Raw genomic sequence first — 27178 nt, forward strand, 5'->3', positions numbered from 1 at the left:
GCGTCAGGCTCTGGGCTGATGGCTCAGAGCCTGGAGCCTGTTTCCGATTCTGTGTCTCCCTCTCTCTCTGCCCCTCCCCTGTTCATGCCCTGTCTCTCTCTGTCCCAAAAATAAATAAACGTTGAAAAAAAAAATTTTAAACTACAGTATGTATTTTATACTTAGAACACAATTCAATTTAACCTAGCTACATCTCAAGGGCTCAGTAAGCCCCACGTGACTAATGGCTATGACACTAGACAGCACAAATTTAAAGACTGAGATCTTGCGAGTGCCTCAGCTCTAGAGCACATCCTTTCCAATATCCCACCAGGCTTCTGTTTACTTAATGTGATTTGAAGTGAGGATTCTGAATCAGAGGGCATTCTGACGAAATGTTTGCACCCTCTCCAGATTCACACATCGAAGCCCTAACTCCCAATGTGATGGTATTAAGAGGAGGGGCCTTGAGGAAGTAATTAAGTTTAGATGAGGTCATGAAGGTGGAGCCTCATGATAGGACTAGTGTCTTTATAAGAACAGGAAGAAACCAGAATTCTCTCTCTTGCTCTCATTCTCTGCACTATGTGATGACAGAGTGAGAAGGCATTCCTCTGAGGCAAGCCGGAAAGAGGCCCTCACCAGGAACCGAATCAGCCTGCACACAGATGGTGGCTTGTCCCACCAGTAAAGTTTTGTTGTTTAAAGCACTCAGTCTGTATTTTGTTATAACAGCCTGAGAGGACTAAGGCAGAGGGAGAGACATTAAGAGGTGATATAATGCAGCCAGTTCGCCTCATAATTTAGCAGAAAAGGAAGACATGTTTGTAAAGGGAATAAGAGAGCACAGAGGAAAGGAAGGTCAGAAAATGCAGCAGAGAAAAGGCAACATTTGAGTTGAGCCTTAAGGGATGAGTAGCAGTTTGACAAAGAAAGGAGTAAGAAAATGACAGTTGAGTCAAAAGGAACAGAAACACTGAGTCAGAGAGGAACTTGGCATGTGGTGCCTGCTGAGAAGCTTAATGAAGCCAAAGTACAGGAGAGCAGCTCTCCAGGGTGGGTAGGTGGCTTGAGGATTGTGAAAGGTTTGGATAAACCACTGCAAAAAAAAAAAATAATAATAAAAGTAACTGATTTAAAATGCTGAGGAACAAAAAAAACATTGATGATGCCCAGCAGCATGGGTTTTCTACTTTCTGTAGTTCTACTTAGTAGAAATCAAACCAACACACATTTTTGGTCAAGGATTGGCTGACCAAGCTCACAGGGAGATCCTAAAGTGAGGCTATGGGAGATACTGGTGTGAACATGCTTATGATTCCTGATCATTGGTACCTAGGTTAGATAGAAAAAAGGAACAAACAGGTTAGAGGGTGGGGGAGGTGATGGGTGAGAGAATAAGATGAGAAGCTTCAGAGTCACCAAAAGCACAGAGAGCAGATTTAGTAGCAGGGACTGTGCCAGCGCTTGAGAGGTGGGAGGCAGAAGATTGTAGGAATTTGGAGGTAGGGTATTTCAGTTGGAGTTTGGAAGCAGAGTAGCTCTAGCTGATACATCTATGTGAGTGATGTGTTAAAATCAATGAAGTAGAGTTGGCTAAAGAAGTTTGTGGGCAGGGTGTTAGATATCCAAACAGAGACTACCACTATGGACCACACACAGTCCACATCTTCAAGGACTGTAGGGGGCATCTGAGGATGATGAGGGTAAGAATGGAATTCAATGCAAATGAATGTCATGTACTTAGAAAATCTTACTGAGGAAAGCTCATGTAGCGATGGTCCAGAAGCAGCAGTAGAAAACTAGGAGAATTTTGGCTCCACCGTCCTAAGATACAGGAAATGAGAGTGAATAAGTGCCCTCAGCCTAAGTACTTTGCCAGAGATAAGATGTCATTAGGACAAAGAGAATCTATGTGGTGAAAAATAGTGGTTCTCAAACTTTGCCTGTAGCCTCGAAACACTAGGGAGAGATGATTAAAAGCACAGGAGAATTGTCGTGGTGCGGGCCACCTAATGCACAAGGTGTATGAGTCACTGGTACAAAGAAGAGAGATAACCCTTAGTGTAATTCACTTCTTTCATTTACTCACTGTGAGCTTGCGCAAGTTACTTAACACGGAGGCTCAATTTCCTCATCAAAAATTTAGCTGTACGAGACATACTTTCCAGGATCACAATGAGGTAAACATTAACTCAGAACATGGTAGACCATGATATGCCACGCCATGAAAAGTACACGACCATGGATCTCTGTCTTGTGAAGGGACCATAGTGACCTAGAGGAAGATAGCCATCTTCTTTGTGTAAGTGAAATGGTCCAGGATATGACTATCAGGCTTCTCAGGCTTGGACAAGATAAAAGCCAAAGGGCAGAATGTGCAGGCATGTTGCTATGGTAACTTCATACCAGCTCTCTCAGCCTCTCCTCCTGAGAGCTGGTCTTCCTGCACACAATTTGCAGTTTGTGCAAAGATCTTTGTTGGTTTCCGGAGAGGCTGGTAATATAACTGCTATAGCCTGTGAAGCACTCTCTGATGGAGTCCCTGCAGAGAGGCCCTGAGGCCACTTGATGGTATGCACAGTGACAACTTCCTTTTTGCTTTATTCAAATCAGAACAGCACCACTCCATAGAGAAGCAGAAAAGGTAGACCCAGGCAGATTTTTATGCTGAAACTCAGGTCATATTTGGACTCTTACTGAACTAAGAAATGCAGAGAATATGAACTTTCAGTAATGTTTTTCTAGGAAATATGCCCATGCTAAGGAAAGTTTTTAGAAATATGTATAGAAAGACAAGTTTAGCAATGCTTAAGAGTTTAGAAATGCGTGTTACTAATTCTCATGGTAACACCTTTGAGTTCATATTTTTAAAATGACTACTCTAAGTTTGAGCAGAATTGATTCCAGTGCTTGTAAATTTGGTTTGGATGTTGTCTCTCTCGTTACACCAAAGGCAAAATTTAGAAGTTCCACTGTGACTTCCTTTGGAAAAAAACTGTTCCTTGAGGTTTGTGTGGCTAAAGCTGAAGTTAGGAAGTGATAAACTAACATCTAAAGTACAAAAGGATAGAGAACAGGAAGTACTTAAGTTACATACATTAACAAGACATTCTTCTTGATGAGACTTAGTTAGACTCCTCTAAGCTGTCCTCTTGACTTAGACCTCAACCTTACCCCTACCCCCTATCCTTGCCAGACCAGCATAGCCCAGTTTTATCAACAGTCCTGTCAGTTGAGAGTGTTGGGGAGCAAGAATTCTGTCCCCTTCAAGGTCTTTCTAGCTTACTAAGAATCAGGGGTACCTGGGTGGTTCAGTTGGTTAAGCATCTGACTCTTGGTTTCAGCTCAGGTCATGATCTCATGGTTCATGGGTTCAAGCCCTGTGTCTTGGGATTCTCTCTCTCTCCCTCTCTCTCTGCCCCTCCCCTGTTCACTCTCTATCTCTCTCTCTCAAAACAAATTGAAATTTTAAAAAGGAATCTAAGAGATTCTCTGAGACAGACCAACAGGAGAAAATCAAATTTAATAATGTATGTGAAGTGAATCCACATAGACATGGAAATTCCAAAGGCAGTCAGGCAAAATGAGGTATTTATGTCACCTTGAACTAAGGAGAAGGGGGGAGGGGTCTAGGACCTCAGAGGAAAGGAATGCACTTCACAAGGTGATAAGAAGAAGGAGGACTTGGGTGTAAATTTTTAAAATAATAAGTAAATAAATAAATAAATAAGAATTTTAAAAAGTTAAAATAAATAAACTAAATAATTCCCACCACCCACCACCCCCCCAAAAAAAAAAGAAGAAGGAAGAGGAGGAAGAAATGTTTGGTAATTAGATATTTGCCCTTCCACACAGATGGTTCACTCAAGTACAAATTATCTCTGCTAATAAACCTCTATTCTGGAAAAGACCCCCATTTTAGATGCTTCTATTTTGTTAAGGGAGGGGCAAATGGTCTTGATTGCTTGCAGGTCAAAATAATCTTTACAACGAAGTGGGCTTCCCTTGGCCCCGGCAAGAGAAAATCTCCTTCACCCTTGATATATGATTACCCTCAATATCTAATCAAATTTCTCACCCCTCACCCTTGATATCTGATAAGTCTGGCCTGCTCTTTATAATTTTTCATCCACTAACGCCTCCCCCACATCCAACTCTGCTTCCTGTCGGTAAATCCCCAGCTGCCTTTATTGTTTTCAGAACTGAGCCCAGTTCTATACTGGGGCCTCTTTTCTCCTTTTGCAATAGTTTCTGAATAAAATCTACCTTTACTGCTTTGACTAGTGTCTAGCTCTGGTTCTTTCAGACAATACGCTCAACCAGGTTCATATATGTACATTGTTCCAATATTCAGGGTAATATATGATCTCAGTGCCCACATGATGGTGTCAGAAGTATAAATTAATACAAGTTCTAAGAGGGTAATTGGACACTCCATATTTGAAATCTTAAAAACACTCATACCTCATTATCCAGTAATTCTATTTCTAGGAATCAATCCTAATAAATTTGGAATAGGCCTTATGTATAAATATAATCATGGCAGTGTTATTTATAATAAATAAAAAATGAAAACAATCTAAATATCCAGCAATAAAAGTACAATGCATTCATTTGAGAAAACACTGTACAGTCCTCAAAAATGTTTATGAAGAATTACAACAGCCAAAAATATACTTATGAAATGATAGTAAGTAGAGAAAAATAAGCAAGATATGAAGTTGCATAAAACTATGCCTTCATTTAACAAATAAGTCTCTGAATATATATAATTTAATATGTGTATATGTATATATATATATATATGTGTGTGTGTGTGTGTGTGTGTGTGTGTGTGTATAGTAAAACCCTGGATTGCAAGTAACTTGTTCTGCAAGTATTCTGCAAGACAGGCAAACATTTCTAATAAATTTTAACTTGTTAAATGAATGATATCTTGCAATATGAGTAGTAAGTGACGCCAAATGTCAAATGATCACAATTGAGTCAATGGTTCTTCTCTCTCCCTCTCCCTCCCTCTCTCTCTCTCTCTCTCTCTCTCTCTCTCACTGCAGGATTGTGGGTGATTGCCTCCCATGCTCGGATGCTCGGTCTCAGGCCACAGTGTTTGGCAGAAATCAGTGACTTTTCAGAACATTGGCAAGTGCCCACAACTGGCATTAGTGTATTTTTTGTCACTTCAAAGCACAAGAGTAAGCTTAGGAATGCTTTGCTTCATTCTAGGTCAGGCTGCCTGCAGATATAGACCCTTTCCTCTGTTGCCTTATTGCCAGTTACACTAAAAACAGTATATGACAAGAGTTTATTAATACCGTACTGTGCCAACATCCATGCAAGTGTATACGATGGCTTCCATGCAGGAAAAGATGCCATTGAGCCAATAGATAACAGTGATTCGATTAGTGATCATGAAAGTCATCCTACACAATAAACCTCCTCTCTCTGGTCTCCCTCACACCAGTCACAAAGGTTTGCAAAGGTAAGTGCAGGTTAACTTATTTTTCTATATATTTTGTATTTTCTTCACTATTTTATATTATATTATGTATTGTAATCATTTTTATATGAATATTTTTGGATTGCGGAATGAACCATCTGCGTTTCCATTATTTTTTATGGGGAAATTCGCTTTGATATACGAGTGCTTTGGATTACAAACATGTTTCCAGAATGAATTATGTTCGCAAACCAAGGTTTTACTGTATTTTAAAAACATACATATGTATATGAAACATTGAAAGTACCCCAAAATTTTAAAAAAAAAGGGAATCTTCTGAGAGGTTTTTTTTTCTCCTCAAAAAGTCAAGATTCTTAGTTGCAAACAAAAGAAGTCATTCTGACAAAGTTAAGCAGCAAAGGCACTTATAAGAAATTGACAGGGTGATTGAGGGCACTGAAAACACAGTCTGCAGGCAAAACTTCTCAGAGCAATGCCTAGGTCTGGCTGATAAGAAAACCATCACCACTGTTGCTGTCAAGTAACAAATGCCACCAGCAGGACACAACTGTTGGCTGTCAGAAATTCTAGAAAGCTACCACCTTTTAAACCGCAACCCCCAGAAGCTGTAAATGTCTGTTGCTAATCACCCAGCAAAAAACAAACAAACAAAGGAAACAAGGTGGAGGCTATTTCTTCAAGTTGCTCAACTCCAAATCAAAGTCATGGAGGGTTTTGACATAACTGACTTAGATTATGAAGGGATACTTCTGACTGCTGGCAGGAAAGTATAATGTAGGGGCAGAGGAGAAAGCAAGGAGACAACTGAGGAAGGTAGTGCAATAATCCAGGTTGGAGGTGAAGAGAGGCTGATTGAAAAGGGAGTGGTGAGAAGTGGATGAATTCCAGATCTACTTCAAAGACGAGTCAATCAGATTTACTAATGGATTACATATATGTGAGGAGTGAAACAGGAATCAAGGGAGACTCCAAGATTTTGTCCTGAGAATTTGGAGACTGAGTTGTAATGAACTGAGATGGGAAAGATCGTGTATGGAGATGACAAGCAGCAGCTGAATACATGACAGGAGCTCAAGGCTGGAGATGGAAATATAGAAAATATTTTTGCATAGTGGCTAGTACCTCTTGAACAGTGGGTAGGGATTTCCTGTTGGGGCCAAGTACAATCTGGACATACCTGGGCATGTTTGGTTGAAATCCCATTTTCTTAAAATTTTTTAAAAAATGTTTATTTATTTTTAAGAGAGAGAGAGAGAGAGAGAGAGAGAGCATGAACAAGGGAAGGACAGAGAGAGACAGAGATACAGAATCTGAAGCAGGCTCCAGGCTCTGAGCTGTCAGCACAGAACCCAATGCGGGGCTTGAACCCATGAACCAAGAGATCATGACTTGAGCTGAAGTCAGACACCTAACCGACTGAGCCACCCAGGTACCCCTGAAATCCTATTTTCATGAAGACTAGGGAGCCCTCCAAGAGGGAACTTAGGTTGAGTTTGAACCAATGGAAAATTATTTAGACTTTGACAGTGAGAAAAGATTATGAACAGCATGGGGACTATGATTTGGAGTCATCTTTTAATCTAAACTCCGTAGGAACACAGATAGGGTGTAAATAAAATCTAAAAGGCACCTGGGCATAGAGCACTGCCCTGGGATCCACCCTGATGGCCTGGCTCCTTTGTGGAATGGTGGCCACACAAGAGAAAAGACCAGAAAAGTAGCACATGCCTAGAAAAGTAGCACAAACTATTGGTGGAAATGGATTCATTCACCAGCTAATGTAAAACAAACACTTGGACACTATCTTATGGACGGTTTTGCAAGACTTTTTGGTTCTATGTTAGGTAGTAAGGACAAGAAACCAGGGTGTGTTACCAACCTAACAATGCAGTTGGCTCTGCTTGGGTAAAAAAAAAAAAAAAATGGTTAGAGTATGAATTTTACTAATAAAGAGTTGAGGAAGGGGCACCTGGGTGGCTCAGTCAGTTAAGCGTCTGACTTAGGCTCAGGTCATGATCTCACAGTTTGTGAGTTCAAGCCCCATGTCGGGCTCTGTGCTATCAGCAGAGTCTGGAGCCAGCTTCCGATTTTGTGTCTCCTTCTCTCTCTGCCCCTCTCCTACTCATACTCTGTCTCTGTCTGTCTCTCAAAAATGAATAAACGTTAAAAAAATTTTTTTAAGGAGTTGAGGAAAATGAAGGAATTCAGAATATTTTTCCAAAATGTGCCACTTTGGCATGTGGACTATTTTGAGCTGAAAACAATCAAGACCCTGTGGTCTCAGGGGAAAATTTTGACCCTCCATTAGCTGCCTAGAAAAATAACATAATAGCCATACTCTTGTTTACTGTGCCTTTCCTAGTAACCTCTCATAACTGGCTTTCCCCACCCCAGTCTTTGGTCTTTACTGGGAGATGGTGTTTAAGGCAGTGGCTTGGGCCATTTTAGGGAGCTACTCAGTTTTCCTGGGTATCTTTCATGTGTACAGGAGGTATACATGTTATTAAACTTCTGCTTATTTTCCAGTGTTAATCTGTCTTTTTAAATTTTTTTTTTTCAACGTTTATTTATTTTTGGGACAGAGAGAGACAGAGCATGAACGGGGGAGGGGCAGAGAGAGAGGGAGACACAGAATCAGAAACAGGCTCCAGGCTCTGAGCCATCAGCCCAGAGCCTGACGCCGGGCTCGAACTCACGGACCGCGAGATCGTGACCTGGCTGAAGTCGGACACTTAACCGACCTCGCCACCCAGGCGCCCCTGTCTTTTTATTATAGGAGGTATCTCAGCCAAGAATTTAGAAGGGTAGTGGGGAAATAAATCTTCCTTCTTCATAGTTACAAGAAAAGTTTCAAGATAGTTGTAATTATTCTTGAATACACAAAGATAATTCACCCAGTCCTGAGAACTGCACATAACCTCAAGCCCCCAATCATCCAAGTTAGGCAAAAGAAATGAAAGTAAAAATAAACTTTATAAAGTTACAGGTTTTAAGAAGGCAATTTTAAAAATTTTTTATTTATTTTTTGAGAGAGAGAGACACATACAGAGCGTGAGCAGGGGACAGGCAGAGAGAAAGGGAGACACAGAATCTGAAGCAGGCTCCAGGCTTCACACTGTCAGCATAGAGCCCGATGTGGGGCTTGAACTCACAAACTGTGGGATCACAATCTGAGCTAAAGTTGGTGCTTAACTGACTGAGCCACCCAGGCACCCCAAAGAAGGCAAATTATATTTTGAAAGTGTATCTTCAATTGTTGAGTAGAGAAAAGAAATATATTTTTTTTAAAAAGAGAGAGAGAAAGAAAGTGGCATTTGCCTACCATTTTCCATTTAATCTCCAAAGATGTTTAAAAACTAATTATAAAATATCAATTTGGGTGAGTCCATTCATTTTAAAATTAGGAAAATAAATAATTTAGTCTATCCAAATGAATATCAAATGCAGTGGCATAAAAAATCAGAAGATAAAGAATTTATTAAGAAACAAATTAACAGCATTCTGAATAATTTGCATCAAAATCCCCCACTGTGAATCTATAGCATAATTCTTATACTGTCAAGATATATTTTTTAAGCAATTAGCCTATCTAAAGGTAATGCTATAAAGTATGAAAATGTTCTAGGTTAAACTTAGTCTCAGTTGTACCTATGGGAAGCACATATGCATATGCATGCCTAAGTTATTAAAGGGAAGTAATAATAATAGTTAATAGATACAGTACTTATGTGTGTGTTGCACACAGTAAACATTTTTTTAATGGAGTCCATTTTTTTAAGTTTATGTATTTTGAGAGAAAGAGAGAGTATGAGTGAGGGAGGGGCAGACAGAGAGAGAGAGAGAGAATCCCAAGCAGGCTGTGCACTGTCAGCACAGAGCCTGATGTGGGGCTCGATCCCACAAACAGTGAGATCATGATCTGAGTGGAAATCAAGAGTCAGATGCTTAACAAGCCAAGCCATCCATGCACCCCAAACACTGTTTTTTTTTTACAAATAATTTCTTACCAATTCACTGAAGTATGTTATTACTATCCCATTTTTTTGAAGATAAGGAAGTCAAGGCACAGAAAAGTAAAATGCTTAGTCATTTAGCCAGTATATAGGAATTGATTTAAACACCGACAGCTTAAAGAAATTGTGCTCTTCACTGCAAGTAGGATTTGCAATCAGGCAGACCCTATATTAATATCAAGTGAGGGCAGGAGACCGAGGCCTCTGTAAGGCAGCTGTACTCGGCTCTTGCTCTCCACCTTATTCATGCAGTGGCAAGGAGGGCATGTTCAACCTTCCTACAAACCATCCATCTTGAACAGTGTTCATTTTGCCAACGGAAATTATTCGTAAACATCCTTATACTAATTAACAAACTCTCGGGTGTCAATTTTCAAAACCGTATCTAAAATACTAAGAGCACCTTTGGAGTCTGGATTCCTGATTAGAGTGCTTCAGTGCTAACTAATTGTTCCTAGGATTTGGATTAGACTTAACTTGTACACACTAGCATACATAAAACCGGCTTATACCAAGTTATTATTGTGTGAGGTATTGTGAGAAGTAAGGGAGATGATTCATTTTCAGAAATACCAAATAAAAGCTGTGTTGTCTAGTTAACAGTAGGTTTACAATATTTTGGAAATTTATATGAACACCCCCCCCCCCATAATGGAGTCCCCAATTTTAGACACTTCACTCCCTGGTTCTTCTTCCCTTCTCCATTTCTCAGGCTTATTTTCAAGGGCTTTGCAATGAGCATGCACCAAAGAACAAAGGGAGGGCGTACTGAAAGTCGCTGCGTCACCTCAGGGAATGTGCATTTGTTCCAGTCAGACTGCTTTTTGCCTTCCATGGGCACAGGCGATGTCCAGGTAAGGCTGTAACCTCTGTAGTACTCAGCTAATGAGGAACCAGGGGAGGGACTTGCATGCCAAGAGACAAATTGTCTGCTATAACTGCCCTGAGTGTGCCTATCCATTAGACACCCACTCTTGCCATAACATTGATTAAAGCCTCACTTCACTGAAGTCCAAGTCTCCCCGTCCCTCCTTTCATTGGGTCAATAGGCTTATTATTTGCTTTTTTTTCATTGTTCTTTTTATTTATTTAAATCCAAGTTAGTTAACATATAGTATAATAATGATTTAAGGAATAGAATTTAGTGATTCGTCACTTACATATAACACCCAGTGCTCACCCCAACAAGTGCCCTCCTAATGCCCATAACCCATTTAGCCCATCCCCCGACCCAACACTCCACCAGCAACTCTCAGTTTATTCTCTGTATTTAAAGTCTCTTATGGTTTGTCTCCCTCTCTGTTTTTATCTATTTTTGCTTCTCTTCCCCTATGTTCATCTATTTTGTTTCTTAAGTTCCACATATGAGGGAAATCATGATATTTGTCTTTCTCTGACTCATTTTGCTTAGCATAATACACTCTAGTTCCATCCATGTTGTTGCAAAAGGCAAGATTCCATTCTTTTTGATCAAGTAATATTCCATTATATATATATATATATATATATATATATATATATATATATACCACATCTTCTTTATCTATTCATCCATAGATAGATTGGGCTCTTTCCATAATTTGGCTATTGTCGATAGTGCTGCTAGAAACATTGGGGTGCATGTTTCTCTTCAAACAAGCACTGTTGTGTCCTTTGGATAAATATCTAGTAGTGCAATTACTGGATCATAGGGTAGTTCTATATCTTAATTTTTTGAGGAATCTCCATACTGTTTTCCAGAGTAGCTGCACCAGTTTGCATTCCCATCAGCAGTGCAAAAGGGTTCCTCTTTCTCCGCATCCTTGCCAATGTCTGTTGTTGCCTGAATTGTTAATGTTAGCCATTCTGACAGGCATGAGGTGGTATCTCGTTGTGGTTTTGATTTGTATTTCCCTGATGATGAGTGATGTTGAGCATTTTTTCATGTGTCAGTTGGCCATCTCCATGTCTTCTTTGGAGAAGTGTCTATTCATGTCTTTTGCCCATTTCTTCACTGGATTATTTGGTTTTTGGGTGTTGAGTTTGATAAGTTCTTTACAGATTTTGGATACTAACCCTTTATCTGATATGTCATTTGCAAATATCTTCTCCCATTCCATCTGCTGTCTTTTAGTTTTGCTGATTGTTTCCTTCACTGTGCAGAAGCTTTTTATCTTGATGAGGTCCCAGTAGTTCATTTTTGCTTTTGTTTCCCTTGCCTCTGGAGACATGTTGAGTAAGAAGGTGCTGCAGCCAAGGTCAAAAAGATTGTTGCCTGATTTCTCCTTTAGGATTCTGATGGCTTCCTGTGTTACATTTAGGTCATCCATTTTAAGTTTATTTTTGTGTAAGGTGTAAGAAAGTGGTCCAGGTTCATTCTGCATGTCACTGTCCAGTTTTCCCAGCACCATTTGCTGAAGAGGCTATCTTTGTTCCATTGGATAGTATTTCCTGCTTTGTCAAAGATGAGTTGGCCATACATCTCTGGGTCCATTTCTGGGTTCTCTACTCTTTTCCATTAATTCATGTGTCTGTTTTTGTGCCAGTACTATAATGTCTTGATGACTACACCTTTGTAATACAGCTTGAAGTCTGGAATTATGATGCCTCCATTTTTGGTTTTCTTTTTCAATATTGCTTTGGCTATTCCTGGTCTTTTCTAGCTCCATACAAATTTTAGGATTGTTTGTTCTAGCTCTGTGAAGAATGCTGGTGTTATTTTGATAGGATAGGAACTGCATTGAATATGTAGATTGCTTTCGGTAGTATGACATTTAACAATATTTGTTTTCCGATCCATGAGCATGGAATGTTTTTCCATTTTGTTGTATCTTCTTCAATTTCTTTCATAAGCTTTCTATAGTTTTCAGTGTAAGATTTTTCACCTCTTTGGTTAGGTTTACTTCTAGGTATTTTATGTGTTTTTTTGGTGCAATTGTAAATGGGATCAATTCCTTTATTTTTCTTTCTACTGCTTCATTATTGGTGTGTAGAAATGCAAGATTTCTCTACATTAATTTTATATCCTGCCACTTTGCTGAATTCATGCATCAGTTCCAGCAGTTTTTTGGTGGAGTCTTTTGGGTTTTCCACATAGAGTATTATGTTGTCTGTGAAGAGTGAAATTTGACTTCCTCCTTGTGGATTTGGATGCCTTTCATTTCCTTGTGTTGTCTGATTACTGAGGCTACAACTTCCAACACTATGTTGAATAACAGTGGTGAGAGTGACCATCCCTGTCATATTCCTGAACTTAGGGGGAAAGTTCTCAGGTTTTCCCTATTGAGGATTATATTAGCTGTGGGTCTTTCATATATGGCCTTTATAATCTTGAGGTATGTTCCTTCTACCCTTACTTTCTTGAGGGTTTTTATCAAGAAGAAATGCTATATTTTGTCAAATGCTTTTTCTGCATCTATTGAGAGAATCATGTGGTTCTTATCCTTTCATTTTTAACGTGATATATCACATTGATTGATTTACGGGTATTGAACCAGCTCTGCATCCTAGGAATAAATCCCACTTGATCATGATGAATAATTATTTTAGTGTATTGTTGGATCCGGTTTGCTAGTATCTTGCTGAGAATTTTTGCATCCATATTCTTCAGGGAAATTGGTCTGTAGTTTTGCTTTTTAATGGGGTTTGGTTTTGGAATCAAGGTAATGCTGGCATTGTAGAATGAGTTTGGATTTCTTCCTTCCATTTCTATTTTTTGGAACAGCTTCAAAAGAATAGGTGTTAACTCTTCTTTAAATGTTTGGTAGAATTCCCCTGGAAAGCCCTCCAGCCCTGGACTCTTGTTTGTTGGGAGATTTTTGGTTACTGATTCAATTTCTTTAGTGGTTATGGGTCTGTTCAAATTTTCTATTCTTCCTGTTTCAATTTTGGTAGTTTATATGTTTCTAGGAAGTTGTCCATTTCTTCAAGATTGCCCAACTTGTTGGCATGTAGTTGCTCATAATATTCTTTTATTATTGATTGTGTTTCTGTGGTGTTGGTTGTGATCTCTCCTCTTTCATTAGTGATTTTATTTATTTGGATCCTTTCCATTTTCTTTTTGATCAGTCTAGCTAGGGATTAATCAATTTTGTTAATTCTTTCAAAGAACCATCTCCTGGATTCATTGATCTGTTCTGTTTGATTTTGGTATCATTGATTTCAGCTCTAATCTTTATTATTTCCCTTCTTATGCTGATTTGGGGCTTTGTTTGCTGATCTTTCTCCAGTTCTTTTAGGTGTAAGGTTAGGTTGTGTATTTGAGACCTATCTTCCTTCTTTAGGAAGGCCTAGATTGCTATATACTTCCCTCTTATGACTGCTTTTGCTGCATCTAGAGGTTTTGGGCTGTTGTGTTTCCATTTTCATTGGCTTCCATGTACTTTTTAATTTCCTCTTTAATTTCTTGGTTAACCCATTCATTCTTTAGTAGGAAGTTCTTTTATCTCCAAGTATTCATGGTCTTTCCAAATTTTTTCAAGTTTCATAGCATTGTGGTCTGAAAATATGCAAGGTATAATCTCAATCTTTTTATACTTGTTGAGGGCTGATTTGTGACCTAGTATGTGATCTATTTTGGAGAATGTTTCATGTGCACTAGAGAAGAATGTGTATTATGCTGCTTTAGGATAAAATGTTCTGAAAATATCTGTTAAATCCATCTGGTCCAGTGTGTCATTCAAAGCCATTGTTTCCTTGTTGATCTTCTGCTTACATGATCTGTCCATTGTTGTAACCAGGATGTTGAAGTTCCCTACTATTATGGTATTATTATCAATGAGTTTCTTTATGTTTGTTATTGATTGATTTGTAAATTTGGGATTCCATGTTGGAGGCATAAATATTTACAATTGTCAGATCTTCTTGGTGGATAGTCCCCTTAATTATGATATAATGCCCTTCTTCATCTCTTGTTACAGTCTTTATTTTAAAATATAGTTTGTCTGATATAAGTATGACTACTCCAGCTTTCTTTAGATGACCATTGGGATGATAAATGGTTCTCCATCCCCTTACTTTCAATCTTCAGGTGTCTTTAAGTCTAAAATGAGTCTCTTGTAAGCAGCATATGGATGGTGTTGTTTTCTTTTCCATTCTGACACCATATGTCTTTTGATTGGAGGATTTTGTCCATTGACATTTAGAGTGAGTACTGAAATGTATGAATTTAGTGCCATTGTGTTGCCTGTAGAGTTGGTGTTTTTGGTGGTGTTCTCAGGTCCTTTCTAGTCTTTGTTGCTTTTGGTTTTGTTTTGTTTAATTTTGTCTTTTCTCCACTCATAGAGTTCCCCTTAAAATTTCTTACAGGGCTGGTTTAGTGGTCATGATCTCTTTTAGTTTTTGTTTTTCTGGGAAATTTTTTCTCTCCTTCTATTTTGAATGACAGACTTGCTGGATGAAGAATTATTGGCTACATATTTTTCCAATTCAGCACGTTGAATATATCCTGCCACTCCTTTTCTGCCCTCTCAAGTTTCTGTGAATAGGTCTGCTGTGAGCTTGATCTGTCTTCCCTTATAGGTTAAAGGCTTTTTCCCCTTGCTGCTTTCATAATTCTTTCCTTGTATGTATATTTTGTGAATTTACTATGATATGCCTTGGTGATGGTTGGTTTTTGTTGAATCTAATGGGAGTTCTCTGTGCTTCTTGCATTTTGATGTCTGTGCCCTTCCTCAGATTAGGAAAGTTTTCTGATATAATTTGCTCACATAAATCTTCTGCTTCTTTTTCTCTCTCTTCACCTTCTGGGACTCCTATAATTTGGATGTTATTTTTTTAATAAGTTACTGAGTTCTCTAAGTCTTGTATCGTGATCTGTAGCCTATGTTTCCCTCTTTGTTTCTGCTTCATTATTCTCCATATTTTTTTCTTCTATATCACTCATTCGCTGCTCTGCTTTGTCCAGCCTTACCATCATGGCATCCAGTCGAGATTGCATCACAGTTATAGCATTTTTAATTTCAGCCTGGCTAGATTTTATTTCTTTAATCTCCACCCAAAGGGATTCTCTGGTGTCTTCTATGTTTTTTTCAATGCAAGCTAGTATTCTTATTATCGTGGTTCTAAATTCTAGTTCAGACATTTTAGATCTGTGTTGATTAAGTCCCTGGCTTTCATTTCTTCCTGTTCTTTTTTTGGGGGTGAATTCCTTCATTTTGTCATTTTGGAGGAAGAAAAAATAATAAAATAAAAAATTAAAATTAAAAAATTAAAAATAAAACAAAAAATCAAATAAAGGAAGCTGGATCCCAGGTATGTTTTGGTCTGCTTGTTGAAAGAGGCTTGACAGAATAGAGAAGAAAGAGAAAGGAAAGAAGAAAAAACAGTAAGAAAAAAATGTTTTAAATTACAGAATAAAATAAGTGAAATAGAATAAAAAATTAAAAATAAAAAATAAAGTAAAAAAATAAAATTTTTTCAACTAAGAAAGAGAAAGAAAAGAAAGAGTGAAAAAAGAAAACTTTAAGCAAAAACAGAAGCAAAGAAAATGAACAAATAATCGAACCAGTGTGAGCAGACTGAAACGTGAATGGTTACATCCAGTTTCTCCTAGAACTGAAAATATGAAGCACTCTATGGTCCATATACTAAGCAGGTAGAGTGACTTGCAATGGTCTTCTGGGGGTGTGCTTATAGGGCACTGTTAGGCAGGGCTTAGTGTAATGGTTCTGTTCTCCACTAAGTGGCGCTACTTAGCTCACTGAGGTGGATCGGTGTACGTGTGCCCATGCACCGGTACCTGAGAGGTGGAAATGGCTTTACCCAGCTCCCTAGTCACTGGCGTAGGAACTTCATGCTCTCACACACCTTGGATCAAGCACCTCTACTTTGTCTCAGGTTTCTATCCACTCCCCACCTATAACAGGGGGCTTATTTCTGGCAATTTGGGGGCTTGGCCGAGATTCACGTCAGCAGGCAGGGTCCAGGTCCTCTTGTGAGAGGGGAGACATGTCCCACCTCAGTTTGGGTGGCCTTTTTGCGGGAGGGCCCCTGGCCCTTGGGGGATTCGTGGAACTCAAGAACTTTTTTTACCTATGGAGACAGAAGAAGTGATGCTGGGTGTAGCCTGTGGCAGCGACCTGGTAATTCTGTGCAGGGACTAAGGTAGGCAAGTTAGCCTATAAGTATTACCTTGGGAGTCTGGAAATCCTCAGAGGCTGAGTGTGTGTGACTGAGACGTATCCTAGATATAAAGCGAATGCTGAGTCTTGAGTATCCTAGATACAAAGGGAATGCTGAGTCTTGATCCAAGGTTCCCTTCTCCTGCAAGGGTAACATCTGGAGACAGACGAAGCGGGTTCTGGAGAGTTCAGGAAACCTCCATTAAGGGTGGTTGAACATCCCAGGGAAACTCAGAAGCAGGAACTAGCCTGGTCAAGGATGGGGAACAGAAATTCTAGTATTAGGGGTAAGGGAAGAGACACCCAGAAAGAGGTGGGGACTCTTCAGATTCCCCCAGATAGTCCACTGGGACAAATGCTACAGTACTGGGAGGACGCTCCTTGTCTACTGGTTTGTGTCCAAATCTGAGGAAGGAACTGGAACAACGTGGGAAGGACATAGAGAACTTCCCTCTTCCCTCCAGGGACTCAGGAAAGGGCTCTAGGTTATTCTCATTAAGGGAGGTCCCTTTGGGACAGGTAGAAATTGGCTTTGTCAGTGCCCCCCTCACCAATTCTGAGGTAAGGAATTTCAAGAAGGAAATAAAACCACTGTTGGAAGCTCTATTGGGCTTGGCAGATCAGGTTGATCAGTTCTGGGGACATAATGTTTATTCTTGGGCTGAGCTGATGTTTATCACAAATATCTTATTTACTGACGAGGAAAGAGGAATTATCATGAGGGCTGCAATGTCTATTTGCGAAAGAGAGCACCAACCCAGCCTGGGTGTTAGGCGAGCTCAACAAAGCTGGTTGTAGACCAGGTTGGGACGACCATGATCCTGGGGACAGGGTTAGGATGCAGGATCTAAGAGAGCTAATAAAGGGATCAGGGAATCAGCTCCAAGATATCAGGATGTCACCAAAGCTTTTGAGATATAGCAAGAGAAAGAGGAAACCCCAACTACTGTCCTACAGAGGCTTAGAGATCAAATGAGGAAATATTCAGGCCTCTACATTCAGAGAACCTATTGGGCAGGGTCTCCTGAAGGTTAATTTTGTCACTAGAAGTTGGCCTAATATTGCCAGAAAGTGCAGAAGATGGATGGATGGAATGAGAAGCAAATAGAAGGATTGCTCAGGGAGGCACAAAAGATATTTGTAAAGAGGGATTGTTATGCCCAGAATTCATGATCCCCAAATACCGCCAGGGAGCCGAGTCCGAGGCAAAAGCAAAAGAGCCTTTATTCGAGCTAGCTCGAGCTCAATCCACTACCTGCACCGACGCAGCGGTGAGGTACCGGGGAGAGAGAGCGAGTTTCAAAAGCACAAAGGTTTTATAGGGGTCTCGGGGCAGTTGGTGAGGTAATGGCTGTGGCCTCAGCTGATTGGCTGGGGAAGGGTCGGAGTCCTGTTACGCAGGTCGCTGGGTGTGTTTTGATTAGGAAGTGTGAACAGGTGAGCGGGAGGTTACTCAAGGGGAGGAGGCGTGGTCTAGGTGAAGGACACAGAACAAGATGGAGTCCGCCGGCGTAGGCCACACTTTCAGGATGAGGAGAAACAAACAGAAAGCAAAGATGATGGTAACAACTGTGGAGAAGATGATTGAAAGGAAAGGGGGAAATAGAGGAGGGGGGAGGGGGGAAGGGGGAATGACGAGGAAAACAAAGGCTAGAGAGATGTAACAAATAAATCTTGCAGATTGCAGCCCACTGATAAACACCTGAAACATGCAGAGCATGACCTTCCTCGCAGCTGCCTTAGTGCCTCAATGTCGTTTTATTACTTAGGCTTACTAAAGGTCAAATAAGCTCATGTCATCTCTGTTGCAATTTGTTAGCAAAAAGACTTAAAATGATGGCCAATTCTATTTATTTATATTGAGAGAGACAGAGGCAGCATGAGTGGGGGAGGAGCAGAAAGAAGGGGAGACAGAGAATCCCAAACAGGCTCCATGCTCTCAGCGTGTCAGGGAAATCAAAGAGCAATGTCCTGGGTTAGAAGATTACAGGGAACGCATTGCAAAGCAGAAAACTGCTTTTCGGCCTTGCTGAAAACAGCGGCCTTGCTTTGCTTATCTAGTTAGTGTATATCTACGGGTTAGTTAATGTATATCTATGGGTTAGGTCCTGCCTGTGTTCATAAATTCCTTAGACCATGTTATCTCATGGGATATTTTATCCTGCCTTGTTTTTCTGCACGCTTTCTGTACATTCTTACTGGCACGTAGCCCACTGATGTATTGTGCAATGTTTCCCTAAATGCAGACTCAATGAATACGGGAGCTTGGGAGCAGCTGGGGGAAACTTCCCTTCGCCTCCCTCTCACCTCTCTTGACTTGAATGGAGTTTTGAGTAGTCCTTTCTGCTCTCCTCAGCTTTGCTGGACAAAGCCGGAAGCCGAATCCACAACTGGTGACACTGACGCAACAGTGATAGACTTGAGAGGAAGATTTTCAGGAGGCAGAATGGACACATTCAGGCAAAGAAAGTGAAATTGTCCAGACTTCTGACAGACCACATCGCGGTAAGGGACAGCAGTACCCGCTTGGGATAGCTGCCAACGTGTCTAGTTTTCAATGAGAGTATTTTTCTCTTTCTCTACCATGGGCCAAAAAATGCCAAAGGAACAGCTATTATATTTAAAAACTTTACAGCAGCTTTTAAAGGCGGCTCATTGTATGGTTACAAAAGATCAATTAAGTAAATTGTTATGAGCAATAAGAGATGCCTGTTCCTGGTTCCTCAACCATGGTACAGTTGTTTTAGATCTATGGGAGTTAGTGGGAAAAAATCTAACAAGAAAACTTGAAAAAGGAGAGAAGCTTCCTGATTCCATTTTAGTGACCTGGAGTTTAGTCCGTACAGCATTATGTCTCTTACGTGTATCTCCAGAGAAGGAACAAATTAAGAAAGAAAGCCTAACACCCACCTCTCCTACGACACCTCCTACTATGGATGATGACCCCTCCACCACCCCTTCTGTGCCTACTCCTCCCATTCATTCATTCATTCATTTCCCTGGTTAATGACTAGGACAATTGGAGCCAACTGTGGTTAGTGTACCTCAGGACAGGGACTTTAAGGAATATCTCCAAGCAGCTGCTGAAACCCCATTTGGTTCGGGGAAATTCCCTGTCTTCTCTGGCCTGACATGGATTGCCTAATTCCACTAGTTGATGGAAAACAAAACAAAACAAAACAAAACCTGGCGTCTGCTCCTCTGAGCTGACAGGCTTTAGGACCCGGAGACGTCTTTCTCTGCTCTCTGGGCATTTATCTGCTTCCAGGCTTCTTGGCCAAACCTCACTGACTCATCCTTCCCCTCCCCCTTCTGTTTCTGCAGCATCTGGGGTGCGGCCCCTGCATAACTGGTTCCTATCCCACCCTCAGTGCCTCAGGCACCACTAGTTCCTCCTCCTACCCTCCTGTCCGGGAGCAAAGAGCACCCCCTTGGGCCCCCCCCACTTCATATTCCCCACCAGCATTCCAGGTAAAAATTAACCATGGAGAACAAATTGTCTTAAGTGGACCCAAGTAAACCGTATTCAGTGTTTAAGATAATTTAAGTTTGTTGGGTTTTGATAGACCTGTTTATCAGCATTAAATATGGAATTTATTCTATCTAGGTTTGCTGAAAGTCAAGTAAGCTTGTGTTATCTCTGTTGCAATTTCTTAGCAAAAGGATGACTTAAAATAATGGTTAATTTTGTCTGTCTCAAAGTTGTCATGGGTAATTGTGGAGATAGCTTTCAGTCCTTGGTAACCAGACTTTAAAGTTTTGTTTGCACAACAAATGGGATTGAATTCATTGGCTATCTAATGAGATAAAAGGGTAAAGCACTGATGACTAGATGTAGGTTTGTGCTTTTGACTTATTGCAGAGAAACTAAGACTATTTGGGTCTGATAAACATGCTTCACACTTTATTAAAATTTTACTATGGAAAACCTGCATTGCTCTCACTTGATAAACTTACCATCTGAAAATAATTCTGATATAACAGTTCTCAATTGGTTACTGATGAAGTTTTGGGGTGATAATGGGGTGGTCTAGAGCCGAGAGTCAAGAAAGAATTCTTGAACACCTCTTTGGTGCAAAAAGGTTATTTTATTAAAGCATGGGGACAGGACTCATGGGTAGGAAGAGCTGCACTGGGGTTTGACAGGTAATTCATTATATACCCTCAGGTTGGGAGGGGGTCAGGGATAGAGTAAGTCTTTACGGAATTTTGGAAGCAAGGTTTCCAGGACCTTGAGGGGCTAGCTGTTGCTAGGGAAACTCCACTAATTACAGTTTAATATCACCTTAGTTATGAGACCCTTCAGATGTATATCAGGGGACCATAAGCTTGGAGTATGATTGCCAGCATGTATTTTGGGGCAGTTGAGATACAGGAAGTAGATTTACAGGATCCTCCCGTTTGGGACACTGTTAACCTAAGGTTCTCTTTTGCCCCCAGCAAAGTGTCATCGTTGAGTCAGCTGAGCTCCTAGAGAGATGTCACTCTGCCAGTTTCAAGGACTTGTCAATGGGCAGTAGGCAGTAAGGGAATTTAATTTTTCATTTACCTTAGTTTCTCACATCAGCATGGCAAGCACTTCAACCCCTTTCCTTTGTTCTTGGGTAGCCAGGAATGTCAAAGGAATATCACACATATTATACCTGGGGGGGGGGGGGGGAGGGGAGTGGTGTGCCAGCCTGTATTTTACCCTCAGCTTGCCCCACACTCCCTCATCAGTTACGAAGTTTTCATTGGAGACTAAGGTTTCTAAGAGCTAAAATTCTGCTAAGTGTACTAAAGACTGATGGAAATAAGGAAAACAATTCCATATGTAGAAAAGTAGGAGATATGTAAGAAAGATTAAAGAATGGAAATACATTTTTTTGTTGAAGGTAAAAGAAAGTAATTTTGTCCTAAATGAGACTGGTTGTTGGGAGAGAAATGGCTTGGGACAAAATCTGAATGCAAAGGAAAGTTGTAGAAGGTTCGTGAAGGGAAATCTTAGGAAAGGAATTTTATGTGTGGTCAGGATGGACTAACGTTGAAATGAATAGATTTTAAAAGTACACTGGTATAAGGTTCAAATTCTACTTTTCTCTGTGTTCAAGAGACTAAGTTTTCTTGGACTGTTGATCTGCTCTTGATAAGAAAATGTAAACAAAGTTATTCATTTTTTTTTCTCTTTTGTCTGCTGGGAAAACCAAAGCTTATGTTTTGTCTTTTTCAGGTCTTTATTTAGTTAAAACTTCTCAATGTTAAAGGAGCTAAGTTTTGCTAACAACCATATAACTCTACTGGACAAGCTATTATAGAATGTACACATGCCACTTTAAAACAAATGCTTCACAGGTGCACCTGGGTGATTAGGTCAGTTAAACGTTCAATTTCAGCTCAGGTCATGATCTCATGGTTTGTGGGTTCGAGCCCCATGTCTGTCTCTGTGCTGACAGCTAGGAGCCTGTAGCCTGCTTTGGATTCTGTGTCTCCCTCTCTCTGACCCTCCTACGCTTACACTCTGTCTCTCCCTCTCTCTTTCTCTCAAAATAAATAAACATTAAATTAAAAAAAAAAAAACTGCTTCACAAACAAAAAAGGGTGAAACTGCACAATGACCCCCCACCTTGGAATTCACTGTACAAAGCCTTACACACTCTAAATTTTTTAAATTGTGATTCCCATGGCCTCACAGCTGCTGAATGGCATTTTGCGCCACATCTCCTGGCTCAAGTATCAGAGCCTAAGTGCTACTTAAAGATACACGAGGCAATAATTCATGGAAAGGACCCTATGAACTGATAGCATGGGGATGGGGACATGCATGTGTTCTCCCATCAGGACCGCACTGGGCACGTGCCCATCTGATCAAACCATACCATGATTTGGAAGGATCAGCCTTTCAACCCGCTTCCTCAGATGGCTAATTTGTCTTTGTAAGGGGAGACCATGCCCACAAACGACCAAGGCAAGTGATGTCACCTGGGAACAACTTAAGAAGCTTGATCAACATGTCAGTGAGGTCATAGGCCATGTCTGAGCGCCACCAACCCCAGAAAACAGGTTTTTAGCATATTTAGCTGTAGTTTCTCAAAACTCGGCTAACATAATGATTTGCTGAATCTTTTTCTTTATCCGGACCACTACTGCTTTTTCATCACTGTATTGGGTTCATATCATAGACCCCCCTTTCTTTAAGCTGTTTACACGGTGGGAACCAGACCATCCACTAACCAGTAATGATTCTTTTTGGACTGGAGGCATCTGGCTTCTGCCAAAAGGCCCTCTTACTAAATGGAGAGATTGGTTAAAGCTGAATACTTCTTCTGTTCCTTTTGTGTCCTTAATGAAGTTTTGGGATGATGGTAGGGTGGTCTGGAGCTGACGGCCAAGAAAGAATTCTTGACGTCTTTGGTGCAAAAGGTGGGTTTATTAAAGCACGGGGACAGGACCCGTGGGCAGAAGAGCTGCATGGGGTCATGATGGGTAACTCATTACATACCCTCAGGTTGGGCGGGGGTCAGGGATAGAGTAAGTCTCTGAGGAATCTTGGAAGCAAGGTTTCCAGGAATTTGAGGGGCTAGCTGTTGCTAGGGAAACTCCATTTATTACTGTTTAGTAAAACCTCAGTCATGAGACCCTTCAGATGTGTATTGGGGGCCATAAGCTTGGAGTATGATTGCCAGCATCTATCTTGGGGCAGTTGAGATAAAGGAAGTTTCTAAAGGAATTTTTATATGTCAAAGTAGACTTACGGGATCCTGGATGTCAGGATAATGTTAAGCTAAGATTCCCTTTTACCCCTAGCAAGTGTCATCATTGAGGCAGCTGAGCTCCTAGAGGGAAGTCACTCTGCCAGTTTCAAGGACTTGTCAATGGGCTGTAGGCAGTAAAGAAATTTAATTTTTCATTTGTCTTAGTCTCCCACATCACCATGGCAAGTACTTAAACCCCTTTTCTCTGTTCTTGAGTAGCCAGGAGTGTCCAAGGAATATCACACATAATCCACCTAGGGGTGGATGGGGTGATGTTAGCCTGTGCTTTGCTGTCAGCTTGCCCCACATCATCATCACATATCCCTCCTTTTTGTGTAACCTGGATGTTTGAAAACCTTCTGGATGTTTAAAAATCACAGCACAGATGTATCTTCACCACGTGCCAAAAACACAGGACCACAAGGCAAATTTGACATTCATTTCAGTAGCCTCCTTTCCTACATCCACCTCCACCAAGGAGTCTCATCCACTCCTCCCCACTGATCATTGCCACATAAAGAAGATATGGTCCCCTTGTGGCTCTTCAGTCATCTAGCAGCCCTGCCGGACCTCCCTTGCCCATAAAGAGGAATTTTTTTCAAAATCTTACTCTCATTAACTAGGGTCCTAAAGGACACAACCTCAGTGGGCAAACCAATTGGGTTTTCAGAACCTCGCAACTTCTCCATCCTTTGCACTGATGGTGGACTTTCAGGGCCAACATTAAGAATTGAAAACAGGTTCACATAACCTGTGGCATCACAACTTACAGCGTCTTAGCCTTCCCGTTTTGTTATGCCATCTCCCTCACAGGCATTATGCTAATAGTAACGGTACCTTCCATATGAATCTCACACAGATTGTCTCAGACAGCGTCGTGATCTGTACACCTCATCCCTATGTTTTCGTAATTTCCACTAAGCCAGTTAATACAAGATTCGACAACCCATATTGTTTTTGAAGTACCTCCTCTGGCTTGGTACACAGCCTGAAGCAGCCATTATAACATCACCAAACTTTCTGTCTCGCCTATGTTTATCTTAAAAGGATAGCCTCAAATTTGGTTGCCGGTACATCTAACAGGGCCCTGGGAAGGGTGCAACGGTATTGCTGAATTAGCCCAAGCCATTTCTAAGTGGAGACCTAAAAGATTTGTTGGATGGCTCATTGCCTTCCTTATCTCATCGGTTGTCATCTTAACCATAGCCTCTGTTGCCTAGGTCTCCCTGACAAAGTCTATCCACAATGCTAAAGTAGTCAATCACGTAATGACTGATATCACCAAGGCAATGACTACTCAAAGGCAGGTTGCTAACAGTATTAGGCAGAGACGACAAGCTGCTGAAGCAGCCCTCGAATGCATGAGGGACCGCCAACAGGCACTTGTTGATCATCAAAGTATACAATGTGACCAGCGACATGACAAAATTTGTGTCACTCCCTTACAATATAATAGGTCTCAACACTCCTGAGAGTTAGTGGAAAAACACCTGTAAGGAGCTTCTTCCCCCAATTTACAATCTGAAATTAATGCTCTGTCTTCCCAGCTGCATCAAAACCATTAGATATTCAACAGGAAACACAGATACAAGTTGAACAGGAGTTATCTGACAATGTGAAATGGTTAAATCCAACCAACTGGTTCCATGACCTCAATTTATTTGGATTATTGGAGCTCTCCGCTTATTAATCTTTTTTGTCTTTCTCATAGCCCTGTGAATGATCTACACCTTAGTGGCCTCCTCATGACATCGTGAACAATGACTGGTTACCCTCCTCAACTTCCATTTGTTTGAGGCCTCTTCAAACAAAAAGTACAGGGATACTCGATAATCCTTTAGCATTTTATCTATGCAAGCCTTTATCAGCAGTGTATATGAGATAATTTGTGTACGATTATAAAGATCCCATGGTTTTCCAAAATAAAAATAGTTCTAGGGTGGTTTTTTTTCCGATTACTATATGCTTACTGTAAAAAAAAATTCCACAATAAAGAAGAGGAGGGAAGTAAAGAAAAAATCTAAACTGCCACCATTCAGAGAGATTAACACTGAAAACAAGTTTCTTTCTTAACACACATGCGTACTTTTCAAGGACACCATGGCAAAGACCAGGCAGGGTAAGAACAGGAAAGACTCAGCCAAGTTGTAAGCTTTCTTGAAAAGAAGCAGAGGCTTGCATTTGCTCCTTGCTAAAAGTTCCTGTTCTGAGCAAACCCTCTTCTGTGGGCTTTTGTTCTGGAGACCTTTTTGTTTGTGGAAATTAAGAAGTGTTGAGGGTTGTAGCTCAGAAGAGCTAATTTGCCTGGCATAATAATGTAAAAAGTCTCTAAGGGCAGACATTCCCTTTTGCTTGTTATTTTCAAGAAATTAGAGAAAAAATTGATTAGTTCTTTTCAATACCAAGATAATATTGCTTATTCTTGGGAGTTGTATGTGTGCAATGGGGATTGCTCAAGCAATCACAAAATGTCACTAAATTTCCTTGTTTGCAAGGTCGCATTTTTCTTGTTCTGGTGTTCAAAACTCAGACAATCTAGCTCACAGAGACTCAGAAGAAGGTGGGAAGCAGTCCCAGGCCTGCATCTCACCTCAAGCTGCAGGAATGTCTCACTGTTGACTACCTTGATCAAAAGGTTACCTCTGAGCCGTAGACAAGAAGTCTTAGGTCAATATAATGGAAAGAAATGCTGGTACCAATTAGGCAGCCTGGACACAGTTGAGATTATTTATGAGTATTTTGTGAGGTTATCGGGGGTGGGCAATACATTCACCTCAGAGTTCTATAATGTTTCCTTTTAAGAGTTTCCATCAAAAATAATCACACCCAAACCTGTTTCATTCTCCACATCTCTTGGTTTTCTAAAACACTATTGTTTCTAAAACCAGATCACACCCCAACTACAGCTAAAAAAACAAACAAAAAAACCCCTCAATAACTTCTCATTCGATTCGTGATAAAATCCAAATCATTGGCAGAAGCCAGCAAGTTCTCCCTGATCTGCCTCTTACTGCTGTCTCTGTCGTGAAAGCACTATTTGGATTCTAAATTCCATGAGAACCAAGTACCATGTTTCCTACCAGCCATACTTGAAGACCATCTCTGTAGAGAGAGACAACGTGCAGTGGCTCTTTCTCTATTTTGTTTCCAACTTCACAGCTGGGTATGAGACAGAGAAGCTGAAGAGACCCCATGGGGAAAAAAACAAAAAAAGCCATTTTTTTTTCCTTTGCTTCTTTTCCAGTTTCTATTCTTGCTAGGACCTGCACCCACATTCTACTCAACACATGCCTTGTAATGCAAATAGCCTATGTTCTCCTTTGTTTTTTTTAAAGTAGGCTCTATGCCCAAAGTGAGGCTTGAACTCACAACCCTGAGATCAATAGTCATATTCACTACAGACTGAGCCATCCAGGCTACATATGTCTTCCTTGTAAGGGACAAAGAGATAATAATATGTTTGGAGTCTCCCAGCACAATAAATCTAAGGAGTGATGAGGCAGGATCATCATAAACATTCTCTAAGACTACTGACTCCAAACACCTTGGTGCCAAGACCCATGACTTCAGGGAATGAGTGACTTATGAAGGACACCCGGACTCTGTCCTGGTTCTGACCAGTTCCTAGATGCCTAAGAGGACACATGTACCTGACCATAATTGACAGTAAAAACCCCAGACCCCAAGCAAAGACGAGACTCATGCTCTTTTCCTTTCCTGGATACTCTGTCCGAATCTCTCTCTCTCCATATATATATATATATATATATATATATATCTTCAATAAACTCTACTTTCACCTCCTGCTGGCCCACATCTGATGTCCACCTTTCTCAAGCCAAGAACCCTCTGGGTCCTTGGAACCAGCCTGCCTGCAGCAGATACATGGTTCCT

At 40.6% G+C, this 27178-nt stretch overlaps 1 protein-coding gene across 3 annotated transcripts in view; it reads left to right on the forward strand.

The window, feature by feature from the left end:
- The first annotated feature begins 10172 nt into the window (after positions 1 to 10172).
- The window catches only part of GLIPR1 (GLI pathogenesis related 1), a 37647-nt gene continuing 20641 nt past the window's right edge, over positions 10173 to 27178 (forward strand). Inside the window, exons 1-3 of one of the 3 annotated variants that reach the window (XM_045062088.1) lie at positions 17969 to 18115; positions 18910 to 19058; positions 19878 to 20024. The gene's annotated coding sequence lies outside the window, so the exon portion shown is untranslated. Of the gene's footprint in view, positions 10308 to 17968; positions 18116 to 18909; positions 19059 to 19877; positions 20025 to 27178 lie in introns of those variants that run through there. The other 2 variants (XM_045062087.1, XM_019835243.3) reach the window with 2 other exon arrangements.

This window comes from Felis catus, chromosome B4 (assembly GCF_018350175.1).
Source record: "Felis catus isolate Fca126 chromosome B4, F.catus_Fca126_mat1.0, whole genome shotgun sequence".
Lineage (NCBI taxonomy): Eukaryota > Metazoa > Chordata > Mammalia > Carnivora > Felidae > Felis > Felis catus.